Genomic DNA, 21,918 nt, shown 5'->3' with positions numbered 1-21,918 from the left:
ATTCTTTTGGAACAGTATTGTTATGAGTAGTATATTGCCATTTACCTAAATGCAGACGTTCACATATTCATGTCAAAATTATAATCAAACTTTATTCCTTCCATTTTCAGTTCCTTATTGTATACTTTTTTTGTTCTTTGCTGTACACTTTGTTAGTTGAGTCTTAATTTCCTATCCTGAAATGCTAAAAAATGTTAAATACGGGATAAAATTGCATTAGTATTGATCAAATCGCCTGGTATATCTAATACAGGGCAAATATGTTACAAGGGACATCTCAGCCACTCAGATAATCAGAAGCTTATGCAAACAAAATTCTTTTCACTATAGCTATCAAAACATTAATTTAGGAAAGCTGGAACTGAATAAGTGGAGCTAACCTGTGTTTGCCCTTCTCTTTACACATACATATATTTACAGAAAGTTTCTGTCTCTTCTGGTTGTGAAGATAACCTTTCAAGTATAAACTGAGGGAATGCTGGCGTGAGTCTGGAGCCAAACACATGGAAACAATAACACTAGACATAAGCTGCCTTCATTCATCTCAGTGGGATGCTAGCAATGAAGTCTGCTTTTGACAATGTAAAAGCCAGACTTGTTAACTATTTCACTGCAAAGGTTTGGTAAAAGAAAATCTAGTGCAGCTGGTTTGTCCATCATAGCCTGGTAGTCTTTTCATCTGAAGAATATGCCACGTAATGTGACTTTGTATTTCAAATATGTAAACAACACATCTTTATTTTTGCCTTTAACAAATCACACTTTATCTGACTATTTTAATGACTGATATTCTGCATGTCAAAATCTGCTCTGTACGAAATGCAGAATGAAAACCTTTCCTGTGTAAGTTTTCTTTTTCAAGGATTTCTCAAAGGAGGCTTTTGTTTGAGCAACTCAAGGACTATCTATCCTCGTATCTTCAAGCCAATTAAGTTTACTGTCCAAATACCTGTCTGTCCTGTGTTTTTTCCAGAAAGCAGAGTGTCCGACTACACAGAGAGGGGATGATTGTGTTGCGCTCAGCTGGCAAGCAAGGGTTCAGTCAGAGGAAGTTTCCTCTGATTCCCTGTAGGATTCACTAACGCATGTGTAGGATCTGAAAGTCAGTCTGCCTTAGACCTCTGCCGACTTAGGTCTCTGACTGTAGCAGAGACAAGTGAAGTAGAAGAGACGAGTGAAACTTTGTGGCCAAGCAGGGTGCTTGTATGACAGAAAAAAAAATGTTAGGGCAATGTACTTTTTAATCAAAAGCTATTTTCTGTTTACAACAAAGAGTCCACTAAGAATAAGGCAGTTGCCCTGTCCCTGGTACCTCGGGATGCATTTGCACTCTCTTTCTCTCTCTCTCTCTCTCAAATGGTAGCAAGCGACCTGGTTGGAGATGGGAGTAGCAGTTCTTATCGCCTCTCTCCAGTTTGCATTGAGAGTTGTAGGAATCATATATTTACTAGTACCATCCTTTTATGTTATTTACTTTTTGTTATTGTCACCTTCCTTTTTCCTTTGTCCCTCACAAGGAAAACAAAGCCAAAAAGAAACATGTGATATCATCGGAGGGTTACAAGAAGTCGGAGTAGTTAAAGCTATAGCCAGTTTAAAAAAAAAAAAAAAATCCTGATAAACCTTTGCTTCATTGTTGGCCATTGTTTCTACTTGGATAAAATGTCCCCACCAAGTCTGTTCTGCTGGCACAACTGACTGGACCAGGGAGAGGGCTCACCTGAATCCAGTGGGTTTGCAATCAGGCTTGTAACGAAACCTGGAGCAGTTGCGTGGACTCTCTCTGTGCAAACTGACTTGTGCCGAACCCTGTGAAGCTGAACAAGTTGTAATGACATTGAGAAAAACTTGGAGTTATTTAGTCTTATCAGAGACATCTGTTACATTAGATCCTCTTCCTAAAACTTGCAAGTTCTTTCTTTAGAAATTCTTTCTTCAGGAAAACTGTACTTTCTCTTCATCATGATATTTAACATGGCATGATTAATTATGCATGAAAGTCGCAGCGTTCTTTCTCCAGCTGCAAGCTGCTGTATTTTTTTTTTTTTAAGCCCAGGTCTACCGAAAGCATTTCTAAAAGAAATGTACTTTCTCAGAAATATCACTTATCTAATTGGTTCTTCAAGCATGAAACATAATTGTGATCACTTTTTTTGCGCTAAGTTTGCATTTTTATTAAAGATTGTTGCTGGACTTGGGAGCAAGGTTCTTAGGTTTGGGTAGAAGATTTAGGCGATTCCCTGTTCTCCTCTTTGTTTGGCTTTAAGTCTTTATATATTAGCCTCTGAAGATACACCCACTAGAATACAGTCTAGCACTGCACTTTACACAGGGTAGCATACAAATAAATTATCGGCTGACTGAGTAAGACCGGGGGCTATGAATGGGGTATAATGCCGTCCCACATCCAGGCTACTTCAGCTCCTACCCATCCTGCAAACCGCTCTGAGCTCTAACTGAAGTGATGGCTCTGCAGTAGCTTATGCGAAATATGTGGGATGTGCTCAGCCTAACTCCCAGGGGAAATCTGCCTAGCCGAGAAACACATGTTCCCTTTCTCTCCCTCCCTCAACGCAGATGGGCAGCTCCTGGCGTGAGGACTCCCTACTGTAGGCTTTTATTTCCAGCTGTGATCTCTGTGCTGGGATTTGATGTGGGGACGACCATCTTAGGCTGCCTAGGGGGTTGATTGCTCACCTACAAACGCACAGAAGGGAGTGGAAGCCTTATGAAATAAACCGAAGCAGCTCAAAATAGCTGGTGCTGATCCCAGGCTCTTCAAAGCAGAATTCAGGTATACAAATGGTGCAGCACAGATGAATTTCTGTCGTTTCTTTCCCCTGGCGCTCCAGCTGAAAAACAGAGATTGCCCTTTTACAGACACTGAAACCACATTGTTCTTTTAAACGGGTGTGCGTGCGCAACGTATATCAGTCCTAGTATCACAAACCTGATAGCCTCACACCATCTATAAATTTATAATTTCACACCACTTACAAGAAAGACTGTATTCTTTGAGTTCCAGCTTCATTATTATGATTACTGTTAGTGGATAAAACGCCAGTGCTGACAATGTTGGGAGGGTTCATACCTGTTAAACTGTCAATCAGCAAGTGATTTTCTTGTCAATCTAGAGCTGCTGAAAAGAGCTTGATAGACAGGCTTATAATGAGCCATTCCAGCTTTTTTCTTTCTTTTTTTTTTCTGTTCTGTACTTTTTCACGTCAGTTGTTTTACAGGATTTATAAAAAATAAAACTGTGATCTTGTCCATCTAAAAGGCTTTCTTAAAAAAACGCAGTACTAGCTGAAAAAACAATTTTCCTGTGCTACAGTGCACACACACACACACATACATACTCACATATATGTGTAGATAGATGACTAAAATCTCATCCATAACACTACATATTTTTTAATTGCTGTGAATAGTAGGAATAGTGAGAATAGTAAGAACTTTTAACTTTCCTCTAGGCCATTAAATATGATAAATGAAGCAGTATGGTGCTTTCACTTAAGTCTCTCCACTTTGTCTGCAAATGTGGTTTGTCTTTTAATAAGTATTTGTGAAATACTTCTTATTATTTTCTCTCACAGTGGAAGAAACTAAAAGCTCTGAGAAATTCAGAGTTGGTTTCTTCAGGAAGATGAATATCATCAGAGAGAAGTGGAAAAAAAATATACCTTGCCTTCAGGGTCCATTATTAGGTTTGACTAAACTAATTTCTTCTACATTTGTCCATCTCAACTGCTTGGAATTCAATCCTTTCTCCAGGACTGATATTGATGCTTTTACCCTGAAATCCAAGCTCTTGCTGTTGAATGACAGTCATGGACCATAGTCCATGGACCACTATTTTTTTCAACAAACTATTGTACGTGCAGTGTAATTCTCTTCAGCGTTTTCTGATGCTCATAATTTAGGATTCTGTCACTATGGAGCTTTCAACAGTGCATTGCATAGAAACTTCAGAGGTCAGTCTTCCCTCAAACAGCAATTTCTAGGGTTTACAAGTCCATTAGGTCACTGAATGTTCTTGTAGCAAAACTGAATAAAGCAAAATTGGATTGTATAAGGATAATAACGTTTGTTAGCCCAGGGACCTGTCACTATGCAATGTAGTAACTGTCATTTATTCTAATAGCTGTAGGTACACGAGAGAACTTCGTTAGCTGAACTACCTTGGAAAGCAATGCATCCACAGTGACCACAGCATTCCACCACAGTGACTGTGTTCCCACAGACAACCTGTATTGGAGTATCCATGCGTTGGTGCCACTAGCCTGACGGATTCAATTACAACAAACCAAAAGCATTCTGACATTGCAAAAGTCACAGGATGGTTCCCAGGGACCACCAGGAGTACTCATAGTGATGTGCTGCCAACAGTATTCCTGGGCTTTGTGCAGTAGCACAGCACGCTCTGATGCAGGATGTGATTATAGTGCATCACCCTCTGAGCAAAAGCTTCTGTAACGGCATTGGTGACACTTAGGTGCCGTCACGAGAATGCCAATGAACTCACAAGGCTACTTGCAATGACTTTATTTTTTTTCTCCTGAACATGAAACACTACAGAAAACTTCTTAGATGTAGAAGAGCACACAAGTTATAAAGGGAGGCATATTTCTTGCTTTTAGCCCATTTATGGTCATCTTCTCCATAATGCTCTGCTAAACTGAACCAGAAGGTACTTCAGGTCAAACCACACTTAAATATGCTTGCAAAAGTCAAAAGCTCTGCTGCATGCTTTTTTAAAAAACAAACCCCAAAATCTCCCCATCCCAGCATCGGGTTATGACATTGCCACAGCTGAAGATGATACCAAGAGCAGGCCTGAGCCCATTGTGGTCTGAGGCATCCTGACCACTCGGTTGTGTTGCTGACAGCTTGAAAATTGCCTTTGGTTGGACTGCCTGGGTGTGCCTGAGAGCACCCTGAGGTGCCTGGCAGGGTGCTCGCAGGGTCCTGCATGTGCCAGGAAAATGCTTTGGCTGTGCACGGGGCCAAGCTTACCAGTGGAAAAGTTCTCAAGATCCACTTTTATATAATATATCCACTTTTTTTTTTTTTTTTTTTTTTTTTTTTCAGTAACAAGGCTGCTTTAAAAAGCTGATACAGATTTAGTCATCTTCTGTTTACAGTTTCCCCTTTAAGCTCCTGGCACTCTGCTATAGAGAAATCCAACTCACTAAAGTCACATTGCTTACTTATAAATAGATTGCTACATGGAAGGTGTGTTCTGGGCAACAACCATGCTGCTGTGGGAGTTTCACTGCCAGCCTGAGCATCAACTGTCATAGGTGGTACCTTGTGTAGACATTATTGTTATGGCTAATAACCATCCCATTGCAAAATTAAAAGTAGAAGGACATAAAAATGGGCTAAAATATTCACAACAGCAGCTTTGGATAACAACTAGTCTTCTTCCAAGATTCTTTTTGTAATGGTGATTCTTGAATAAGGTCATCTCTTCAGATGATAGTGGTGGCTTTCTGGTTGGGCACGGCTGGGATTATAGGAAAAAGACTACAGAATTTTGGAGGCCTATAAACTGTGATATGCAATTCCTGAGGCTCAGAGGCAAAGCAGTTGGGATCCACAAGGATGTATTTTAGGTAACATGAACTCCCTCTAGTTCCACTTAAAAACAGAATGATATCACCTTTTTTTTCCCTAATGGAAGGAACTAGAGCTTGCCTTGATTTTCTCAATTTCCAGCTAAATCAGGGGCACACATAATCTGAAAGGGCAAAGTAAATAAACCTTAACAGTCATTAAAATCTTTAAAGCCTTACTCTGGTGTCTTTGCAGAGATAGGAAACATTTTCTGTCACCTACATGCATGTAAACAGCCTTTATACCAGATAAAAAGAAACAACGAAAAATCCTTTGTTAGGGTATGCCTACAATAGAGTTTGTGTATACAGTCTATATCTTTGTTTATTTTGATATAAATATAAGGAGAACTTTGACTAGTTCTTTAAAGTGTGAATATTGTAAATTCTTGGTATGTGATAAAGAACGGTTGCAGCTTTTTTCCAAACTCAGTGTTACTCCATAAACATGGAGGATGACATTTTGTTCCCTGAAGGGAGGAATTACAATGATCTATTATATTTTACACTTTTAGGAGGAAAATAATGAATTAATTTTGTCACACCTTTGGATTAATTTGACAGCCAGTGTAAATAGCTCAGTTTACTTGCAGTTACATGGCCTGGAACATATTAATGTCAAATAACGAAATCACTGAGTTTCCAAGTTGCTTCTTTGGATTTCAATCAATGTGAAAAAAATGAATTGGGCCCATTTATTTTAATACTAATCTGCTTGTGACTCCTCATTGAGTGTTATACATATAGTCTTGTTTTATAGTTAAAGATAATGGATAATTTGATCACCCTTTTAGCAGCTATGAGATGTGAAAGCCTTTTTTTTTTTAATTTGACACATTCAGAAGTACTTTGCAAATATTAAATAACTAACCTTCTCCTTGAATATGTCTATTATAATCCTCATTTTGCAGATGAGGCAATTGCAATTCATGCGGCTTGATGCATAGGTGAACTTCTATATCTCAGGGAGAGGCTTTTGGTTAGTAAACTCACCAGGGCAAATTGAATCTTGGTTTTGTTCCAAAGACAACTTCAGTACTCTATGTAGAGTAGACTAGCATCAAAAGGAGAGAGTAAGCACACGGCAGTTCTAACAGGAGAGTTGAGTTCAGCCTCTACCATGCCCAATTTAAAGGCTCTAAGCTTGCAAATATTAGGAAGATGAGGGGGATATGCTACTCTTTTCTCTAGCTTCTGTGGGGAATGGCTCTACCTTAAGCATCCCCAGGAGCTGGAAGCCAGGTAGGATAATGGCTCACCTGAGGTATGGATGTACTGTGAGCATTAAGATACTTGGTACTGCTGTATGGTATAGGCACTTCTGCCCCCAGCAGAAACAGGTCATGTAGGATTTTTTTCCTAGGATAAATGTAGAGACTTAAAACAACTGCAAATGCTCACACATGGAAATGGGTGTTACCACATCCATTGACTCTAACATTAAGAAGCAAATTCACACAAGGGTGTGAGAGTACTTGTCTCAAAAGTCCTACTATATATAACAATCAGGTGGACTAAGGCAGCTCAGCGACAGAACTGATTCAGTGAATCAGCAGATTCACAGAAATTAATTCAGTATTTTGTCAAAATTCTATGCTGGTTCTGCATGATTAGTATACTTCTCTTTTTCAAGGGATTGTTTCAGCTGAAAATAATTTTCTAAGAGCTTCAATTTTTATTCTTCAAGCTTTCTAAATCTGATTTGCTTGTAAAGCAATATCACACTATTGTTTAATTTTTGTTAGTTTATTGGTTTCTGCAGTTTGGGACATTTTTTAATCATTAAGAAACATGTTCCTGTGATTTTATTCAATGTCACATCAGCATGTGAGAGAGAACTTACTTACAATGTTGTTATTATTTCAAATGATAGAAATAGATTGGGTTCAGAAAGATGACTGCTTTTTCAAATAGCAGTATGCCAGCAGTAAGGACATTAGTAAGAAATGCTTGCACCTTTTTTTCCAAGAATAATCTTATTAATCTGTCTGCATTTCAAGGAGAAGACAGAGATATAATCAGTATACTTAGGATGACTCTACACCAGGAAGAAGCGAACACTGATCGACTAGAAAATCGCAAACCCGGCCACTGCACTTTTGGCATCCTCAGGAGTCAGCTTGAAACTACAAAATCCAGAACAAATTTCATCATATCTAGTCTCAAAAAAGCAGATGCCAACCATCCCCACAACAGCTTGTGCAATAATATCAAGCCTCCTATCGGCCTCTTGACCTGCTGTGACAGCTTGTAACATTTGGAGACTCACGGAAAAGACGTGACTTGCTGACGGTCACTTCCAGCACCCAGACTTTCACAGAGCATGCTGCGAGGAAGACTGTGACTACCATGGGAGAAGTCGTTGCCTTGAAATGCCAGGGCTGTGCTTCTACAGATTCAGGAGCTAAATCTTCAGAAGATTGCTACAGCACGTTTGTCACTTGGCCTTAGTTGTATGTAAAGGCCACTACAACTATAATTGATATTTATACCTCTCGTGGTATCTGCTCAAACATGCCTTTCTTGCTACCTTCCTAGAAGCAGCAAGTATTCCATTTTCTTGGTAGGGCTGTGCTCTACTGGTATTTTCAAGTAGGGGTGTTCAGGTTGCTACCTGTACTATTTTGGATATTTGTCTTATTGAGGCAGCCCTTACCCCTCACTGAGCTCTTCAAAAGGTAGGGTTGAACAAATTATTTCTTTCATGTTCCAAGCAACATGTAACTGTTTTTGAATGTGTTAGGGGAGGATCAGATTTACAGGTAAACTCTTCCTCCCACTTTTTGCCAGAAAAGGAATTTGATCTACTTCAGCGTTAATAAAACTTGAAGTCTCATTTCACTTAAAAATGTTAAATTCTAAATCCCAATCCACGAGAATAAATGACTACACTCTCATAGATCTCAGAGGACTATGCAAGATTCTCCCATGAAGCTAATTTCAAGCGAGTTTCACCCTTTCCCAGTGAGATAGTTGTCTTTTTTCTTTATGGTGGTTAATTATAAGTGTAACTGCAAAGATTATATACATATTCACACAAACATTCCTTTCCTTCTTTGTGAGTATTCCAGGAAAGATGCTATGGTAGATACTGGCACAGATTTTCAGCTGTCAAATTAATGAACTACACTGCATATAGGAACTGTGTGGTATTTATTCATGTCTTTATTTTCCACTTGAGAAGCAGGTCAGCTCGACAATGTCCACGGGCCTAGTATATTTGCACACAGTTAACAGATCAAGTAATCCAGAACCAAGGTTTACCTGCAGAGATATTCCCGCAAACCTAAACTTCATAGAATTCCATATACTCACTACCTGTGTACTTGAATTTTGCATATAATATTGTTATATTTACCCTTATATAGATCCCCATGTATTTAATGTCATACAAAAAACTGTTCTAATCTTGAATAAAAGAACAGAATGGGGAGTGATGCCAGAATTGTAAGGAAAGCAGAAATAAGCCTAAAGCCTCCAGCACCAGAATTGGCAGCAGAGAAGTGCAGAAAATTGCTGGTTTTGTTTTGTTTTCTGATTCACTAATCAAAATGAATCTTTGGTTGATTCTTCTTTGCCAGCCTTAAAAAAAAATGAAAGAAAAATTCTTTTCTTGACAATAGGAAGTTAAAAAGATAATACATAAAGCTATATCAGATTTGCCTATAAATTTCAACATTAAACGAAATAAGTTTGCTAGGAAAAACACTTCAAAGCAAAAGAAGGAAATATTTTTAAATTAAATATTTGACTACTCTTCATAGTTTTAGCTTTTTGGAAATGCTCAAAATTATTTCAGTCAATTCTAAGTGACATATTTTGGGAATAAGATCTGAAAAAAAAAATTAATCCTTTTCTAACTCTAAATGACCTACTTTACAACTAGAGCCAGGAAAAAAAATGTCTGGAAACTGCTGACATGTCTAAGAGCTTATGTGAGAACTAGGAGACTGGGGGAGTACAGCAGGTCATGGTATTTGCAAAAAGGGAACAGCTCTGCTGCCTACAGAAATCTGAAATCTGTAACTTGCTGCATGTCTACTCCTGCCGAAATAGCAAGTAGAAGGTTTGTTGAGATTCTAGAAATTCTAAAAATAATTGTCTTCAGTGTCGGAAGGGGCTCCAAAACATTTCTGCTTTTACAAAAGAAAATGAAAAAGAACAGAAAACTTTTTAAAATACAGAATTCTGGACACTTGCTTAAGTGGAGATGACATAAAGATGGATACCAGAAAGCTGCAGTTGCACCAAATGCTTGTCTGCTCTGCAAATAAATCAAGTATCACGCAAAAAGCTTTACTTGGAGAATACACACAAGTAACACACTTTAATATATCAAACAGTTTCACAGCACTAACTTTTTTTGTTTAAGGAACAGACAATACAACAATTGAAAAAAATAAGCTTGTGAAGATGTTCAGCTGACTCAAAAAGCAAAGCCATTTTTTTTAAGGACCATAGTTGAAAATTTCACAGAACCAGCTTACCCATGCTAATCCGGAACACGGAGGGAATGGTGTAGCACCTTCACAGAGTCTTTGATTTCAAGCTCAGTCAGTGAACTTGATTGAGGATATGTTATTTCTACAATGCCACAGCAGGATTATCATGAGTTATAAGTATGTATGAAGTTACAGAAAACTGCTTTTCCTAAATGTACAAATGAAAAATCCTTATTTCCCATGCAAAGCTGCAGGAGGTAATACACAGTATGTGCTAAGTCACCACATTATAAAGGACAATGTGTTTGGCAGAAAACAAGAGAGCTTCAGATGGACTGGCAAAGCATTAAATGCCAAAAATTTAAAGAATTACAACCTCCAGCCAAAGGAAAAAAAAAGAGAAGAAAAAAAAAAAGGACACGGAAGATGGTATTTTTCTGTACTGTGCCAGGACCCTAGTATTTACTAATGTAAATTGGTTTTGAAGAGGGAGAAACACTTAAATTCTGCAGGAGAAGGCAAGAGGCAGGACTCCAGCATTTTCAGAGCCTTGAATTATTTTCAAAGCCTCCTTGAGTGAGACTGGAACCCATCAGCAGTGCCAGCAAGGAGAAGAATGATGCTGTCCATAGACATAGTGATTTCAGTCCTTTAAAATCCTGATCTACAGCAGTCTTTCAAAGAAACAGTGAACAGATCCACCCTTGATTCAAGATCAAGTGTGCTCAATCAGAAAAACAGAACTGCACACTTTTCACATGGAAGAAGTCATCTTAATAAGATAATCTTGAGCTAACACAGGGAGACCAGAACTGATAGCTAGAATCAAATGCATTTACTGAACGATGGCATAGAGTAAGTGCATAGTGAGTCAGGGAAACAATATCTGCCCAACTTTGAAAATTCATGCAGCTGGATATTCTTTGCCAGCTGAAATTCTTAAACCAGACAGCCTTGCAGTCTTCTTTGGAGAGGACTGCATCTGTACTTTGCTGACAAAGTAACAAAGGCTGTACGTTTGATTATAGCAAGCACATAATTATTTAGCAACCAAATACATCAATATGCTTTTTCCTTTGTGAATGTTGTATACAGAAGTAGGAGGTTTCAACAGGACTGATTTCAGTATAGCTAGGCTTATATACATCTGCTGAGAATCTTCCCCAGTGGCTTTTGTTCAATGTGCTTTTACCTTCACTTCCTGCATGATGCAGTTCCTCATCTTCTTTGGCTGACCTTTTTAAAAATGTTTTGTGTTAGTTTCTGTTTCACCAAGCTGCTTAAATTTTGAATGATTTGTCATTTTTCTATGGATAGTTGCTTGGAAATAACGTAGTTGGTTAAAGCAGAACACTGTGTATGCTAAAATAATTCACATACCCTTTGAATGAATTTAACCTACCAAGAATTAGACTGGCAAAGACAACTTAATTAGCCAGCTGCTCTGTACTGATCCCACACTAGATTTGGTCATTTTTAAAGCCATACCAGCTCATATGTTTTAGTCAATGCATTTTTATACTGATGCATACAAAGTTTAGAATCTTAAAAAAAAAAAAAATAGCTTCAGCAAAGTCATTCCTGCGATGAGAAAAAGGTGATTACAGGTTTATCAACAGAACTATGAAAATAACCTTCAGAGGTTGATTTCAAAAAATGTCAGTTTAATCATGATCTACCTTTCTGGTCTAGATATGAGCTTTCAGTTCATGTCTAACTGCAAAGGAGTGCCAGCAGAGACACGCAGCTACAGGACCACATAGAGATAGTGGTTTTGGAGCTAAATACACGTTAGCCCTGTCCCAATAGTTTTGCAATGAACAAGTCCTGTCCTGCCACAAAATTTAACTCAGAGGAACATCATCTAATGTGATTATGCCACATCTTGTTCCAAAGACAGCTCAGAAATGTCCTTGTTCTCACTCCATTATGTGATGCTGACATACTCTAAACTTATTTCTCGAATTAGCTTTCAAAAATTTTCATATGCTTCCAGTCCTGTTCCTTCACAACTTCTAGGCATATCTAGTGTGAAATAGAACATGGCCAACACAATTGCTTCATAGGCGATGTCTGAAGATACTGTAGAAAACCATACAACACCTCTCCACACTCTGCATAGTCACACACTACTGCTGTAGCAGTCTCAACTAGGCAACCCTATGACGATAGCTCCGCTGGACAAAATGACATGCAATAGGCTGGCAAAGGAGGGGAGTGGCAATGATATGGACTCCAATATATGGAGTCAGGTATTCTGTTGCATACTCTGTTGCTACCCAATACCTTGGAGCTAAGGATCATATCAACATAACGATTTAAGTGTCTCATGATCTTTAAACTCCCTGCTAACATACTGTCTAGACTTGAAAACACTACCATGCAGAAGTACACTGGGTTTCAGAATTCAAATTTGTGAAGTATATTCAGGGAGCATGCTCAAGAGTTTGCTTTGTGTTTCTCTGCTTATCTTATGCAAGAGCCTTGGGCATTATGGATCCCATGAGGACACCTATAGGGTATTTCCTCTTTTATGGATCAGCAGTTAGAAAATTCATCCAGGTTGCAAGAAATCTTAGCTCTTCATCATTTTTCCAAGAAAATTCGTATCAACAGCTCCCATCTCCTGAAAGAGCTATCTGTAGCCCAAAGGAAGCATGATCTAATCATGATTCTAAGACAAAAATGACTTGTTCTAAGAAGCAGCACTAGGCTCGGACCAGCTGTGGTTTGCAGAAAGGAAAGTAAATTTTTTGCCTTTTTTAAGTTTGAGACTCAAGTACACACTTTCAGGAGGTCCAGAGTGGAGAAATCTGAGGAAAATGGAACTCCCTTCAGCATGCATCTGCCAAAGGGTGGTAGAAAAGTGATTTAAAATATATATCAGCTTTTGCTGTGAACTACTCTTAGTCACCTGTTCAGCAGGCTTCCTGTGCAACTACCGCACTCATGCCACAGAAAATTCAGGCACAACACTAAAGAATACAGAGTCTGCTAACAAGTCTAGGCAATCAAAATTTAGGTGCAGTAATGTTAAACTTCCCAACACTTAGGTCCATTTTCCCCATCTAACCTTGACTATGCTATGCAGAGCTCAGCTACTTGGATGCCGAGCAGAAAGGAAAGGTTTACCTGATAGAAAGTTCTATGTAGCTAAAGAATAAAATCTCTTAAATGAATTTTATAGTATCCATATGATTTCAGGGAAATTACATCTCACTAGAACATTCCCACAGATGGATCCAAAACATGTGAATTTATCATTCCAAATAAAGTTATTACGTTGCTTTTTGAATAGGACTCTTCCAGAATACTGGTGACATGTAGGGCTTTTAGGAGGTGGGGAAGGGTTGCAGATGATTTAAACTCGGCTTTTAAAAATCTCCCAAACACATTCCTAACCATATATCCAACAAGGGCTTTTTCTTCCCTTTCAGGACTGTGCTGTAACTGCCTTATTTGTTTTGTAAGGACGGGGTTAATAAGTGATTTATTTCTGAATATGCTGCTTTCAAGCACCACAAGAACATCCTGACATGAAAGGACAAAGGTCAACTTGAATGTATGAGCTGCTAATATTTTATCTTGTGCTATGTATGTTCTTTCAATATCTGACATTTGCCATGTCTATAGCTATTTTCTTTAGGCTCTTTATCCAATGTCTGCTTCAGACCATAAAAAAGTAGATCCAGTGGTGGTATGAAAACTTAAAAAAGAGATGGGGGGAGGAAAAGTATTAACAGATTGACTTTAATTTGCTTTGGATTAGGAATTTTTAATTGGTGCCTTCCTGTTTTGATAGACAAAATGAAAGCAATATCATTCCTCTAACTCACAGGGGTTCTCTGAGAAGTAAGCAAAGTGCCAGTCTTCCTATCAAGTTTTATAAAGCAACAACTTTTCTAGGAAGGGAATTTACATTGATAAGTAGATAATTCTGCACATCCTTCATGACTTTTAAATTGAAATTCTGTAATGAATCAGAAAAAGATAGTAAATAGTGAAAGTAGTGGTAGAAAAAATCATAAAGCATATACAAGAAGTCTAAGACAATAGAACTTTTGGACATATCCAATAATTTCTGGCAGAGAAATAACACTGAAAAAAACCCTACAGATCTCACCAAGCTGAGAAACTCCAAAGGAATTTACAAACAAATTTGTACATAACAAATCTTTAGACAAAAGTGGAACAGAAACAATAAATAGAACTACTCATAGTAACAAGACCATAACAGCGGTTTGTAGCTTCTCAGTTCCAAGTTCACCAGTGAACATGAGTAATCTGCACCAGCATTTCACTAGCCCCACCACCTGGTCTTGGAGAATATGGACAGAAGAAAAAATATTAGCTGAAATAGTGAAGAGATAAAACAAGGCACAGTAGATATTCTGTAGATATTTCTTTTTTTTATGTAATATATAGAGTTTTACTCTGAAAAAGTACTCAGGTTTTTAATCAATCATTTACCAAAGATATCCTTATCAGAGCAGCAGCCTGACATTTCAATAGGAAGTAAACATCAAATTCTCAAGGCTTCTTTTACCTGAGAACTATTCTCCATTAAAAAAAAAAAAACAAAACAAAAAAAAAAAAAACAGTGTCCTGTGTCTTATTAAGCAAGGACTACTTTACTCATTGCGTGGACTTTTACATCAAGAAATAGGGCACCTTCAATATGGAATACTTCAATGATATTAAGTAGATATAATTTGTACCCTGAAGAATCAGCCCTAAGGTAACAAGTCAATATGACAGCAAAGGAAAAATTTCTTAAGTCCTTGTCGCAATCCTGGTATGACATTAGGTGATCTCTGCCCCTTGCTATCTATTGTTACCACTGCACAAGGCCCTCAGTTGAGCCAGCAAGGCTATGGACAGCATCCATGCAGCAAATCAAAGTGAAGAACATGTTTATTGGGCTATTTTAAGTGCCAGATCAAAACTGTTATGTTGCCTTGTGACTAGGTTGATAGCACAAGAGAGATGGTGCGAGGGCAAGAGAAAAAGGAGAGAGAGGTAGAGAAAGTAGTGTTCAAGTTGACACTGCTGAGAAAAACACCAGTGGGCCCTTGGTCTTATTCCACTGGGGTGGGATGTGGATGTTTTGAACACATTTTAGCTTAGTCGCCTCAAGAAATATACTCCAGTTCTTTAAACAAGGCAAGAGTAAGTTTAATGACCATTAAGAAGTTCAGAAAAAAAAGCTGGATGAGTTCATTGGGTATTTTCTGAGCTTTCCAAAATCAGAAGTGTGCTTCTGCAATCAAGTAAGGCTAATGAAGCTTTTGGCACTGACATTTTTCTGAACAGTTTCTAGACGACCTTACAAATCTTTTGTATTAGCTATGTTTAGGCTAACACAAACTGCCATTACATGCAGCCCTTGTTTACGATATTTCATTGCTGATGAATGAGGTTATATATTTTGTGTTTGTCCTAGAAGCAATGTCCCTGCAAGGGTGACACCATAACAAACTCCCACATAACTTCCGGGACAGAGCGAAGGGAAGAGGTGGAGCCCCCATTTCTCTTTTGTTGACTCACCACCCCTCAGAACCACTGATTTTCATTTTCTAGGACTGATTCCAAGTTCTAGCTAAGCAAAGAAAACTTCTAGTGCCCATTAGCTAGCACATCAAATGAAGTTCATGCAGAATTAAGCTGTGCCCTCTCCACAAACAGAAGCAATAAACAGAGAAAAGGAACAGATAAGCATATCCTAGCAAACCCTGTAACTTCTGAAACTCCATATCTTAGTAAACACCTTATCTAAAGCCCCTTCTTTGACGATTCACACCTGGTAATTTCCACATCCTCTTGTTGGAGCTCTCAAATAGGAAATGTCATGGCTAGGACTGCATATGTAGGACCTAAAAGAGCTTCCTCTTCCCCACCCCTCCCCAAACCAAACCTAGATAACACTGCTTTGGAGGAGAAGGTTTTGGTGGAGCAAGATCTCCAGGTCTAACAGGGAGAGTCCTGGTGTTGCACCTTCTGATGTGAACAGCATCAACAATGGATTTCCTCTCAACATCTCCTTCTCACACACCTTAGTTTCAATCCTGAAGTTTGAGTTCAACTCCCATGCATTGGGATGCATTCAATCAGCATCTCTAAAGCACTATTGCAGTTGTGCTCAAGCTCAGAATTAGAATTAGTCTGCAGATAGACTGTCTTAGCATGACTGCAATTAAAAGCTGAGCAAGGTCATTCCAAGCTGGCTTGCTGTAGGAAACACACCTTAATTTGCTGTCTGTCCCAATACTTCTCCTTGCAGGAGCTACCTTAACGTTTTGTTGAGGTTTCTATCTCTCAGAGCTCAAAGAGGCATAGTGGTCATGGCATCATGCACCGTTGCTCCACTGTAGTGTGCTTAAACGTGTGTACCACAGTGACAGTGAAAGGGATATGGGCTTGTAAGAGAGCACAAAGGCACGCACTACAATTCTTCTAGCCTGCATTTGTATTTTACAAATTGAAAAACAAACAAACAAACACACACACACACAAAAACCCTTGTGTTTAAGATGATTTCTAAGAGTACTAGAAATATTTTTAATAGTGAAAATAGTTTATAGAGAAGCTTTTCACATCTTTATGAAACGGAGAAACCAAAAGGCGCACATATACAATGGTTAATGGCTGTTGCTGTCACATGAGAGTTTAACTTATGTTCCAAAATTTCAGTTCATCTCTTCAGAAACCACAGGATGTTCAAGCCGTTTGTAGTAATTTTCCTTTGGAGCTCCTCATTTTCACAACTGCTGTTTATCTGACTCTGAACATGAAATCCCAAATGAGTCTTTCAGATTAGGCGCCCCAAATCATTCATCTCTTAAATTATTCCATTCTTTTCACACTTAAGACACCATTCATTTGGGAATAGGAAACATCTGGCAAGGTAAACAGAATAAAAAGGCATTTGTCAAGCCTTTACAATTTTCAGATGATGGATTTTCCTCCCTCCCAGCCTACTCCTCCTTAGCTAGCTTTCCTCCCTCCTTCCCTCCCATGGAGGGACATACAGTCATAGCTTTATGCATAGGCAGTTCCCATATGCAAAGAATGAAGAGGCTTTCCAAGTAAATCAGTGAAAGAGCTTACGGGACTTTTGCAACTCTGTGACCCCTGCCTGCAGTCTAGGCTAAGAAATATTAACCTGCCAGGAACATCACTGGTAAATAAGAGTTTTCATGAGAAGCAATTTAAATTAGGATAAGCAGAGACTCATATTGCCCCTACTAAACTGCAACTGGAAGCTGAACAAGCTGTTTAAAAGGTACCATACGCATATCTTTACTAGGGCATGCTGAGTAGCACTGACTTCGTTGTGGTAGAGCTTCTTCATTGTGTCTCACAAGTCAAATGCATACAACACAGTTCATTGCTTCTGCAAAACAAAGTTGCACCCTCAGCACAGGCTACCAATGAGTGCACATTACGTGTATACAGCAGTGGGCACCTGCTATCAATGGATGGAGGTAACTGGCATTTATGTTTCCTTCTTGTGTTGCCAGTGGTTTAGATCAACACCTGGTCTGTTAAGAAAGTGAAGACTATTTTGTGGACCTTTATAGGTTTTGTTTTGATTTAATACTTCCATTTAGATTGAAGAAGCATGTAAGATAAGAGATTCTGGAGGGCAACCCTGTCTTTCAAAAACCTAGACAATTCCCCCCACTTTTTTTTTGTTCAAGTGCATAGGCACATCCTTTTCAACTGGTAACATATGTATCTGCAGTTCAGAATCAACAGTTACAGCAGTACTGTCTCTTCAAGGACTCCTTTAGTCTGTTACCACTCACTAACCATGGAATGAAAAAAATACTGCCAAAAATAAGAGGTGGGGGAGTGGAAGGAGCAAGAAGGAAGGGAAAACTAACTGCCCTGCACAGTCATGCAATCGGGTAGGCATGCTCCATTCACTCACATTCTGAAAAGGTTAAAATGCACACCTCTGACACCGAAAGTATTTCTGTTTAAAAATTCCAGGTGTGTGAATCTTTTTCTTCCCATCTGAGCTGTCAGAAATCTCCCTGGTAATTTCAGTTTCTAGACAAAGGTACTATGTAATGAAGTTTTAAAAGAATATTGTTATTGTATTAAAAAAATCTTCCAAATGGAATTGGTTCTCAGTCTGTCACACTACCTTCATAACCTTCTCAATAACTCTGATTTTCTCTGCACTTCAGGCTATAACACTGATTTGTTTTTCTTTTTCAGACTAGTGAGTGATTGAAGACAGGAACAACTGCTCTTAAACTAAGTCAATTTTGTTCTAGGCTTAATCCAGCAGCACAACACTGATGCAATGATACAGAATTTTTTCCTGGGTCAGCTAATTCTCTGGGGTATTTCACAAAATCAAATATTGTTAAAAGCAGCATCACTCTGGGATGGGGCAGGGGAAGAGAAGGTTTTTAAAATAGATTTAAAAGCCAAGAGCTATTCAGAATATGAATTATCCATGTGGAGCTGGTTTGGCAAGTGCAACATGGAATTACTTAAAGCTTGCCCATAGCTTTTCTTCTCCCCCCACCGGCAGCACAATCACGGAAAACATTACACTACACCATTATTAATATAAATTTGAAAACTAGAAAGATAGCTTTTGTTTCTGCCTGCTGTCAATCTTGTTAATTTGCTTAGATATCCAATTTTGCCAGGTCATCTATTTACAGTGAATGTCATTTCAAAGAGATATGGTGTTCTCTAAGGGCAGGATAACAAACAAACAAAACTTTACTGAATTTAACTGCTGGCTGTAGTAAACATGTGCTATCTGCATGTAGTCTCACAGAGGCAACATAAATCAGCAAAAGACAAATGAACCAGTCCTTAAGCAGACCTACAGCAAAGAATTCCAAAGAATGTCTTTGTGCAAAGTCTACAGCTCATGATAGGAATATTTCATACTTCTATCTTAGCAGAAAGTAGTTTTTTATACTACGTAACAGCTTACAAAATATCAGAGTACTTCTGGAAGGACTCAGTGTAACCTCAGGTCCTACTAAAATCAATCAGTCACAAACATGTTAGTCATCCTAATGAAGAGACCGCAAGAACATTAAACTCTACAGTGTCCTTCTTAAAAGAAGAGAGACGGTGGTAATGAATGAAGCAATAGAAAAGAGAGCCTTCAGCATCAACAGTCAGCATGAGCATTTTAAAAAGCAAAGTTTTATTCTTATTTTTCAGAAAATTTGGAAGGCGACTGTCACTGTTTAAAATGAGCAGAAATTATTTCTCAGATAGGTGAAGTTAAAGGCTAATTATGACTGAATTATGGATCAGCTCTTTTAAAGATAAGGGAAAGAAGAAACTTTTCCGCTCCAGGAATAAACACAGTAAGCATCATATTAAACCTTTGAGAAGGGACTTTACACAAGGCATTAGAGACAGTCAAGTAGAAATGTACACAATAGTATGCCTTAAAGCGAGGGGGGGGGGGGGAAGGAGTCAAAAAACAAAAACACAAAAACCAAAGCTCATGTCCAAAGAACTTCAAGTTAATTCAGAGAAGGTTCCCTAAATAATACGACTATATAAAGTCGCATGCTTTACTATTACGCTTCTTTTTAATAGCGGAACAGATATTCATCAATACTCACTAGGATATTAGTAGCATTGTCATTTTTAATAAATAATAAGAGGATGAAACTTAACCCTCTTGCTAAAGATAATAAAAAAAAGGGGGGGGCTAATATCAATTACAGTTCAAGTATTCTTTGATTTCATTCACATATTAAGGTCATGCTGCTTTGTGCTGAAGTGAGCCAAAGCAACTTCTCTGGATCTTTTCAATACTTGTGTTTGGGAAATCCAGCTAGTAAAGAACAGTTCTTGATCTATTTGTAATGCTGGCAGGGATTAGAGGTTACTTGAATATGGTTACTGTAATAAACATGAAAAAGGCATATCAAATAACTTTAAAATATGCTCTGAGAAGATATATATACAAACATAAGATTACGTAAGTTACTTTCAATTCTATAAAGTTAAAGCTTCTCCTACAAAACGTAGAGTGCTGAAGTTCTTGAAGATTCCAGTGGCTTATGCTGCCACTCATCTCTTACCCTCTTGGAACAAACCTACATTTCTATCACCCCTCCAGTTCCAGGTTTTATTCTCATCCCACTAGAGAGCTGGCAGGCATTAGATGACTTAGGAGACTACACATCCAGATGTTGTGCCAAAATCCAGGGCTAGAAGGAGAACAGAAAAATGCAGCAAATACCATCTTCACGTTATGAAAAACATCTCTGAAGATTCAGATGGTCTAAATGTCTACAGATGTAGACATTGTAGACATTGCAGATTACATGTAGACAATGTACTAGCTATTGAAAGCTCAGAAAAGCTAATTTTCAGAATTTGTCTCCATACCCCTTTCCCACCCTCAAGAAAAAGAGTCAGCTGAGGACTGAGTCCCTTAAATTAAAAAGCTTTTGCAGCTTTGTATAAAAAACTTTTTTTTTTTTTCCTTTTTTTTTGGGGGGGGGGGGGGGGGAGGAAGTGAGCTGATCCAATTTTGAGAGAGGTAACATGAGACTAGAGAAAAGCAAACGGACCATTTGGAAGAAGTATGGTCCTAGAGTGACTGTATCTTATCTATTGTTACTCAAAACAAGAAGCTACACTTCACCATATAGGTACTGCTGTAATGAAGCAGTTCTCGTCTGTCTAGCAAAAAATATTGATGACAGAAAATCTACTAAAAAAAGCCTTCATGCAAAAATATTTTTCCCCCTAAAATACTGTATTCCAGTCCAATAATTCTACTTTCAAGTTTTATCTCCATTCCTAATAAGAAATAATAGGACCACACTGCATTTCAAATTAACAGCACCTTAAACTAGAGCAAGTGAATTAGGATTTGATACATGCAAATAACATGAGTTAGGATGGCAACGGTCTGCTTGACTGAACTGCAGCAACAAAATAAACCCAACTATGCAAGACACAGCCAGACAGGAACCCTAATGGCAGTCTTAGGGGTACTTAACTCCACTGAAAGCAGTAATACAGCACCAGTACAAGTACTAGATCTCAAATCTTTAAGCCTTTATAAAGTTTAGCCATGAGACCAAATACTCAAATGGAAGTAAAAATGCTTCCAATAAAAGAGTTTAGGAAACTTAATATAAGATTATGCCTCTTTATTAATCCCTCCCCTCCCTTTATAAAAACAAACAAAACTCAGAAGTATTCTTTCCTATCTATTGAAGTAGTCCTAGTTTTAATAAAAGTTACTCTAGTTGGGAAAAAAAGACAAATTATTGAACATGTAACACGTCTTCTATAGACCCTTCAGCAAATACCATTTGGACGGAACAGTTGAAGAAATACTTTCAATTAGTTCACTAATACTTTACCACAAATCAATGAATTAGGCCAAGGTGCACAATTCCATAATTTTGGGGAAGAAGATAGAACAGATAAAGGGAAAGACCAACAATGAGATTAATTATTCTTATTTCCTATTCTCTTTTTAAAAAAGATTTTGCAGAATTCCATTGTTGCCCACTTGTGTTAACTATTGAAAAAGGGACATGAAAGCTAAGTTTGACACTAACGAAACGCACTAAACTGGCTGTGCTGTAGATAGAGAAAAGGAATGGCAGAATGGGTGCTCAGGTCTCAAGAGCTTTAACTGAGGCACCGGAACTAATCAAAGAAGAAAAGGAAATAAAAACCTTTCTTTTTAAAGGGAGGGACAAAGTTTTATGCTGCTCAGAATTGCAACAGAATGGGTTATAAATTACATTCAAACTTTCACTTCTCATCTTGCAAGCTTTGAAAGATGCCATACAAATCTCATAAACAACAAACGAATCAATTAGTATTTTGGGTTG

The sequence above is a fragment of the Rhea pennata genome, chromosome 3, assembly GCF_028389875.1.
Source record: "Rhea pennata isolate bPtePen1 chromosome 3, bPtePen1.pri, whole genome shotgun sequence".
Taxonomy (NCBI): domain Eukaryota; kingdom Metazoa; phylum Chordata; class Aves; order Rheiformes; family Rheidae; genus Rhea; species Rhea pennata.
Note: the sequence above shows the minus strand (reverse complement) of the source record.